At 39.1% G+C, this 9,295-nt stretch overlaps 1 protein-coding gene across 1 annotated transcript in view; it reads left to right on the top strand.

Annotated features, from left to right (window-relative positions):
* Window positions 1-9,295, top strand: part of PDE4B (phosphodiesterase 4B) — a 710,248-nt gene that overhangs the window by 696 nt on the left and 700,257 nt on the right. The gene's annotated exons all lie outside the window — the stretch shown is intronic.

The following is a 9,295-nucleotide window of genomic DNA, read 5'->3' as shown; positions in this document are numbered from 1 at the left end:
GCAGCAGCTCCACCCCGGGAGGCAGGGCGGCTTCCGCGGGTGTAGCCCAAGGTAAGGGCTGACCAGGATGCTGGGGGTGGGTGGGGAGAGCTCCCCCTTCTTGGACTTTCCCACGCGCTTTGATGGCGAACTAGAATGTGGGTGTTGCGGGGCGGATGGGTAGGGGTCGTGGCGGGGGTGGGGGGGTGTCGGGTCAGGATGGTCGTCTTCACTGGTTCCTTGAAACCCCTGGTAATACATCCAACCACCGGCCCCTTTCCTTTCGCGTCTTGGGTTTTGTTTGTTTGTTTGGTTTTTTTTTGCGCCAGCCTCAGCCCTTGGACCTCTTGGCAAGTCTCTGGGAAGAGAGGGCCCAGGAAGCGGAGGGAAAGGGAGAAGGATTTATGGTTCTAAGAGCTCAGCGGGCGCTCGTGCCTGCTGATTGACTGCAGGCGGCTGGCGTGAAGAAGCCCGAAGTATTCAAGAGTTTGCTGGGCATGGTCCCACACGCCCAGGCGACTGGGCACTAAGTGGGGCGTCCCCAAGCCTCAGCACTAAGGAGGAGGTGGTGCCAGGAACTTTTGGCAATCTCTGTCTGATGCTGGGTGAGGAATGCTAACGTGTGTTCCAGGTCCAGCCCTTTCTAAGGTGCCAGGAAAGAGAGCTGGTAGCTCTCGCCCTCCTGCCTATCTTCTCTCTTCTCCAAATTTCCTTTCTTTCCATTTTTACAGACTACTGGTGCATGTGGCGTACTTTTAACAAAAATCCCGACCCACGGGAGCCAACTGTTTAAAGCAAGTATAAAGAGGGAATTAGCTCTTCGTTACCGGGTGATTCATTTTAAGATAAACAGAGGAAGGGACTTCAAACATTCCTGAAAAAAACAAAAACAAAAACCAATTTCTTTTTAGGCTATTTCCCCCCCCCACAAGCTTTATGAAGTCCCTACATGTATTTGCACACACACACACACACACACACACACACACACACACACACACACACACCCCTGGGATGAATTCTAAACAATACTTTGAGAATATCATCTAAGATTTCTTTGCATTATATTTGTATATGATGCTACTAAACAGAGATGTTAATCTATGCCTTCCACATCTTAGATCTGTATGAAAGAAAATCTTGAATCACATCCCTTTTACATTACATTGCTTTTTTACACGTTTGCATTCAGAGGTTTCTGTTTGAAACCCTTGAATTAATTGTAAGCATAAAAGGCACATTACATTTAAAACAAAACCAAAATACACCTGAAAGTTCAGATGTTGTTTTTTTTAATGCAGTATATATTTTCCCCTCTTTCCTTTTACTGAAAGCAATTATTATATCAATAATTTACATAAAACAAAACAAATCCTGTTTGGGTGCCTAAGCCTGTTTTTGAGTACAACCTGAAGCTGTAGGGAAGAGTCTGAGATTTACTTGTACATAAATCGGGTAATTCTGGCCGATTTCACTTCAGGTAAAAGAAATTCAGTTGCGTTTCCTTCTTCAGACACCTCATTTATCTCCTGACACCCCCAAAGAGAAACCTTGTTAGTGTCAACATGCGCTTTCAGCATAACATCTTCTTATTTGGTTCTTCCAATGCTCACTCATGTCTGATAAATGCTTATAGGACACGAGTAGTCAGATATTTGCCGACTCTTTTCTTTTTAAAATAACAGAAGGTCAATCTACAAAAAAATAAAATAAAATAAAAATAAAACAGGTACAGTTATTCAATGTGCTGGAATTGTGGAGATCATCTAGCCGTGATCAGAGTTATAAGTGAAGTACGTTTGCAGTTCATCTACTTGTAATTTTTCCCTCAACTGATTTTCCTTTTAGTTTATCCTGATTTGACATATTGCAAAGATGAGTTATCCTAAATTTCTCTAGAGGGTACCCCTGGGACATGCTCGTTTGCTTCTGGAATCGAGTTGCTATGGGTTTGAGGCCAAAGAAATCCATTACATGTGGTTTTCTAATTTTGGAGCTATTTGTTCATCTTGAAACCGTTATTTACTGATAAGTGTCATTTATGAATACCAGTTACAGTGTATGTACAAGTAAGAATTCATTTATTATAATGGTATCAAAACACAGGAATAACATTTTTATTTTGGTTTAGAAACTTGCGATTTAAAAATTGTGAAAGAAGAGTCCATGGTGACTTGTAATGTCATATCGGATTTACTTTGGGTGCATGGAGAGATCTTGAGTTAGAATGATTTAGGGATTCAACTTTCACCTATTGCTCTTTTCATGAACAAGTCAAGCAGTACAGTTCAGAGGAGGCATGATGGTGAGGATGTGATCACAGGACAGATGGGTTCCTATGAGCACTGGTTGTTAAAGACAACTTGGGGTGATCTGGTGGACAGGGATTTGCCCAGAAGAAACCATGGTGATGGAAGAACTTGGAAAGTTCAGTGGTTCAAACCCACTCTGTTGGAGACAAATGTGGCAATCTGACTCTTTAAAAGATTTATAGCCGTGAAAACCCTTAAGGATAATTCCAAATTGCACTCTTGAGGGAAATCAACTCTTTTGCAGTGGGTTTTTGTGACTTGTGAAACCTTTCTTTATGGAAGAACTGATTTCTCCAGTGCTGGGAGATCTGTCTGCTGATTTCTTCCAGCACCTGAGAAACAAGTTCTTCCATGGTCTTTTCCTGGCTTGCCAAGGGCAGCCCCTGGAGAAGCATGCCCCCTCCCCAAGATCTTGTTGCTTCCAAGCTGCCCACATCCAGTGACTGATACGGTCATTGTTATTCAGAGTATGGAGCCCCACTCAAGACAACTAATTTTGGAGTTCCTTTGAGACTTGCATTGCAACTTGAATCCTCCCTTTGCCCATCCTTCCCCATCTTTACTCAGCTCTTGATAACATGGGCTGTTCTTAAACAAACAAACCCCCAAACAAACAAAGCCCTACTCCTTAAAGTCAGAATCAGCTTCCCCGTTTTAATGGCACACCGATTTCAGAATACAGTGTATTTCTTATTGTAGGGCATTTCCAGGTGCTTTCTCTTTTCTGTGTCTCCTACTTTTAACATTCCTTTCCAATTATTTTGGATTTATTAAGCTCTTTTAAGGACCCCCAGTTGTGCACCGGATACATTCTTAGCTGCTAACTGAAATGGTGGTTTGAATCCGCCAGATGCTCGTGGGAGAAGGATGTGTCAGTTCTACTCTGTTCTGTCGGGGCAGACTGAGTCAGAATTGACTGGAGAACAATGCGGGAGCTCTTGTCCTCTATTGATGGAAAGTGATATATTCCAGTACTATCCTCTCAGTGGTTATTCTTGTTTTGCATACTCATGTGTCATCTTAACGTATTTTATTAAAATATACCTTGATGATATATGAACTTACAATGTTTTAATTCTGATTATGATCCCTGTCCCATCATATTGTATAGTCATGTAGTCCATGACATATTATACATTCTCTGTGTTCCTTTCCTTTCTTTTTGCCCCACTGTGTTCCTCTTCATGCAGTATGTTTTTCATCTTTTTTTACCTGCATGGTTTCTGCTTACTTGGGTTTTGTTTCCTTCCCTCTGGATTCAAATGTCATCTTATAGATGTTGCTATGCACATACAAATCTTAATCTTTTGTTTGTTGGTTTGTTTGGAACTATATTTCATCCTAACACTTGGATAATAAATATATGGAGCACAGACTTATAAATTGACAATCGCTTTGAAGAAATAATCCCCGTATTTTCTGGATATTACTGTTGATTATTAGTCCTCTCTCTCCTGCTTGCTATGAAGACTACTTACTCTCCAATGCTCTTTGGTGTTTGGGGTTTTCTTACAGTTCACCATGCTATATGTAGGTGTATATATAATTTTTCTTTTTAGTATTTTTTTGTGCTTCTTTAATCAAATGATTACCCTGTGTTTTGAATTCTTAAAAGTTGTAACATTACTTCTTCATATATGTCTTCCCACTGTTCTCTCTATTATTTGTCTGAAATTCTTATTAGACATATGTTGGACTTTCTTATTCTGTCTCTTCTGTTCCTTACCACTCCAAAATAATAAATCAGAAATATTTGTGTGTGTTCTTTTTATCTCCAACAGTTTTAGTGTCACATAATTTATATATCATAAATTCAATAGTTCAATTGTTCAATCAAATCAAGATGAATTGTAGAATCATTACCCCACCAATTTAGAACCACCCACCCTCAACTGCCCACCATGAGTTGTATAATCACAATCAGTTCTAATGCTCCCTCTGCAGTCCCACCTTCATTGTTTACTCTCTAAATCCCCTTTCCCTCCCTAACAGACTCTACCCCTGTATCCCCCATAAACATTTGTATCAGTTATTGTCACTATGCATTCACTCCTCCTGTGCTTCACAGCCTGGGAAACCCAGCAGAAACAATCAAAACACAAAATCGAAATAAGGTGGTAAGGATAAAATAATAATAATAGTATCAAGACAAAAGTACAGTGAATAAGGAAGAAAAGACCCTCATCAACATTAAAAAGCCAGGGAAGAAGTTTCTGTCAGAAGCAAGTAAGAGATACTTGCACCCAGAATAAATTCAGGTAACGTCTATAGGGAGGTCAACTAGCTATTGAGTTCGATCCAGCATAATCTAGATTATAAGGGTCTCTGCTAGACAGTAAAGCTGTTCAAGACTCTTTTCTGTGGCTAAAGGGGATCTGCCAGTAGTTCAGTCTAATTTGATTCTCTGCAGATAGGTTTTGGGCTCCCACCATCTTTCATAGCCTTTTATAAATTGGGTGTACATAATTTTAGCTCTGATACTTTCCCCTTCGCCATATTTGAATTTTGTAATTGCTATCCTTGGATCACACAAGCTGGTGTGCTTCTTCTGTGTGGAATTAGTTAGTTGGCTCCTCGCTCAGATGGTTGCTTGTTTGATTACAAGCCTTTAAAACCCAGACACTATTCCATTGATAGCCAGGCACCATCTGCCTCCTTCCCCACACTGCTGTGGCACCCTGATCTTCAGTGGTCATTTCATGAGCGTGAGTATGGAGCAGGGCTGTATTATCACAATGAACTGTTCTTGGATTTGGGCTAGAGTTAAGTCGGAGCCCAGACTCCATCTGCTTGTCCATGGGGTTTGCACATCTCAGGTTTACTTCGGTGGGGTTATATGACAGAAATATTTAGAGAAACATATTATTCAATACTTTGAATAATTATTGAGAACCATTTTTTAGTTAACAGATGTATTCCTAATTGGTGCCTCATCTAACTGTTTACATTCTTTATTGAATTACGATTTGTCTTTGTATTTCTAGAAGTATATTGAATGGGGCTCCCCAAGCCCTTAAAAATTCCCTTTTTTTTTTTTGCTTTTTCTTCCTTGGTTCTTATCCTTTCATTATGGGTTTATTTTACTTATTTAATTATTTTATCTTTACTTCTTTCACAACCACTTTCATGTTATTTGCTTATTTCATATTCTTCTTAAGAACATATCATCCCAGTGTTTGGGTCTTCCTGGTGGGTCATTCCCATGTGGTTTATTCTTTGGTTGATGGTTTATCTTCAGCAAGGTTTCTGTTTTATTTCCTGTGAGAGTCACATTTTTCCTCGTTTATGTGTTTTCCTGTCGAATGATATTGTGTTTGCTTCTGCAGAACAGGCCAGAAGATCACTGCTGTGGGATCCGCTTTTATATTAATTTCTTGGCTTGAGATTCCATGTAGGTGATATAAATTCAAACTGTGTGTACATAGGTTTAAGGATTTAATTCAAAGAGCACTTTTCTTTTTTCTTCCTAGGAAGAGACAGATTTTTTTTTTTTTTTTTTGCTATTGCCCACTGCCCAGGCTGTTTCCAGGTTTAACACAAAAGATCAGCCTCTCTAGGGCTGTATGCAAATATCCCTGCACCAGTTTCCTCCCTCTCTTGAACCCAAGACCAAGTGACATGCTCTTAAACACACATGGCATTCAAAGCCTTTTGTCATTAATACCTGTGTCTAAAAATTCAGTGTCTTTTAGGAATGCTATCATGCCAATTTATATATTAGTTGTTCCAGCATGCAATACTTTTCTGATATCAAAGTATTATTATTATTTTCATTCTTTCTTTCTTTTCTATAAAGAGCTTGACTACTTAAAAGTATTTTATTTTTCTGGTCTTATTTTAGCCAAATGTCTAGGTATTTGTAGTACTAGAGAGTTTAGACCACGTTAGCTTAATTGGCCACGGTGGTGGAGCCGGAACTAAATCTGTGACTGTGTTCAATTAGAGAATTTCAGTCTATTTTCAGTTATTTGTGCCTCCCCACCACCACCATGAATTTGCATTTTGCATTTATATTAATGTATAATACTCCATCTTTTCTTTTTCTTCTTCTTCTTTTTTGATCTTTTTGCATCTTAGTATATTAACACATCCATGCCAGTTTGTGTTATGGAAGGCCTCTCAAGCCATGTAACTCACTTGATTCAGGTTCAACAAGCTTAGTAAGAAGACTGCTTTCTACACAGATGATGTGTGCTTCCCATTACAGCACAGCAGGAGAACCTGTTTGTCTCATTACTGTTCAATAAAGTACACTTGAAAGGTTGTATCTACCCAACCTCTCCTTTTTAACTTAATTTTTTAAAATTTGAAATTAATTAATAGTCTGTGGTGTCTATGTAGAGCCTCCATGAGTTAGAATCAGTTCAATGGCAGTGGGCTTAAGTTGATTCTTGGATACTATCTGAGAAACCCGCTTCTACACAATTTATGTACATTCTTTTCTTTTTCTTGTTCTTGATTAAAAAAATCATTTTATTGGGGGCTCATACAACTCTTATCATAATCTATACATACATCAATCGTGAAAAGCACATTTGTACATTCGTTTCCCTCATCATTCTCAAAACATTTGCTCTCCACCTAAGCCCCTGGCATCAGTTCCTCATTTTTTCCCTTCCCAACCCGCTTCCCCCTCCTTGATAATTTATAAATTTATGAACCCTTGATAATTTATAAATTATTATATTGTCATATCTTGCCCTGTCCGATGCCTCCTTTCACCCACTTTCCTGTTGCCCTTCCCCCAGGGAGGAGGTCACATGTCATGTATGCATCTCTGCAGTTTAATCACCTGTGAAGGCTTGTGTACCCACTTCAAAAACAGTCAAAACAGAAAACTTTCAAAACTTCTCTCACTCTTGTATAGCTTGCCACATTCCTAACCCCTAGAAACTACTGTTTTGGTCTCCATTTTTCTAATTTTTGTCATTTCAAAAATGCTACACATGTCATCATAGATTATATAACTTTTGGGATTGATTAGTATTTTTATTTTTCCCCTCAAGATAATTCTTCAGAGATACACCCACATTGTTGCAAGCATCAATAGTTCATTTCTCTTTATTGCTGAGTAGTTTTCCATAATATGATTGAAAAACTGTTTATTTTTTAACCATTGAAGGACTTTTGGGTTCTTTCATGGTTTTCGTTGTTATTAAAATATATAACTAAAAGCTGCCATGTAGGGTTTGTTGTGAACATAAGTTTTCCTTGATATATATGGAATAAATATCCCATATTATTAATGCTAATTTGCCTTTTAAAAACATTCTAGTTTAACTCCTCAGTCACATTATTTATTAGTATGGTTGAACACCAAATCACATGGGGAACCGACCACTAATGCTCATGTGTAAGTTCAGGTAGACGCTTAAGAAAATTAAAATAAGTCCATGAGAGACAAAACATGACTTTGAGTATATTCCACCACAATTTTGAGAGCATCTCAAGTACAACTTTGCTGCATTGAACACCAAAGACAGAAGACATGCTAAGCCCTGGGAGGGCATCAGGAACATCATCAGGCAGCACACAGAAGGTCACAGAAGACACGTTAAAAAGAAAAGATTAAAGATCAGAGGAGACTCTGAGACTTGCTCTTAATCATAGAATAACTGAGTCAAAAAGAAGAAACAAAGTGAAAGAGCTGACAGAAAATTTCAAAGGGCAGCTAGAGAAGGCAAATGAAACGTGAAAAACACCTAGAGTTAGAAAATCAAACAAGAACACCCTCAGCATACCTGCATCTGGAAGAACTCACGCAAATATTCTAGCCTCGACTTGCAATCTTGAAATTTAATGGGCCAAATATTGAATGATGCAGGAAGCATCAAAAGATTCTTTTGATCACAAAAGACAAAATAATACAGAGTTACTGTACCAAAAAGAAGTCGTGAATGTTCCACCATTTCAAAAGGTAGCATATGAGCAAGAACCAATGTTGCTTAAAGGAGAAGGTCAAGCTGCCCCAAAAGGATTAGCCAAAAAGAAGCTTCCAGGAATTGATGGGATGCTCATTGAGATGTTTCAACCAGCTGGTGAAGCACTGCACTCACTCACTCATCTGGGCCCCGGTGTTTGGAAGACAGTTACTTGGCCATTGGAAGGGATTCATATTTGCACTCATTCCAAAGAAAGGTGACCCAACAGAATGATTAAATTATAGAACAACATCATTAATTATGCTATGCAAGTAAAGTTCTGCTGAAAATCAGCCAACAACAGTTGCAGCAGTACCTTGACAGGGGGCTGTCAGAGATTCAGGCTGGATTCAAGAGAACATGGAACAACGGATAGCCTGAACAACGGATCGTGGCTGAAAGCAGAGAATACCAGGAATATGTTTACTCGTGTTTTATTGACTATGCTAAGGAATTAGACTGTGTGGACCATAACAAACTATGGACAGTCTGGGGGAAACCAGGAATTCCAGAACACTTCATTGTGCTCAGGTGGAACCTGTAGCTGGATCAAGAGGCAGGTGAGTGAGTGGAACAAGCAAATACTGCCTGGTTTGAAATCAGGAAAGGTGAGCATCAGGGTTGTATTCTACCACATACTGATTCAATGTGGAGAAAACATTCAGATAAAATGGATTGCACGAAGGAGAATGTGGCATCAGTATTGGAGGAAGGCTTATTATGAACTCCAGCTGTGCAGATGACGCATCTTTGCTTGCTGCAAGCAGGAATTGGAGGCACTTGATGATGAAGATCAGTGTGGATTACAAGTCAATGTACAGAAAGCCCAAATCTTCACCACTGGACCAATAGGTAACAGCAGGAGAAACAGAGCAAAAGTTTGAAGTTGTCAAGGATTTGTTGTGTTTGTCTCTGAAACAGAGATCTGTGCCTGTGGTATTTTCTTTATAACATTTTCTCTCCAGGCTGTCTTAAAACATTTGAGAGATATTAGTGCCTATCCATCTCTATTTCTTTTTTTAAAAAAAGTTTTTCCATCTCTTTAAGAATTGCTAGAAAAGCTAAACGTTCGTTATCAAATGA

Source organism: Echinops telfairi, unplaced genomic scaffold (assembly GCF_000313985.2).
Source record: "Echinops telfairi isolate 266 unplaced genomic scaffold, ASM31398v2 ScPeMD7_443;HRSCAF=831, whole genome shotgun sequence".
Taxonomy (NCBI): domain Eukaryota; kingdom Metazoa; phylum Chordata; class Mammalia; order Afrosoricida; family Tenrecidae; genus Echinops; species Echinops telfairi.
This window is presented reverse-complemented; position numbering and strand designations above follow the sequence as displayed.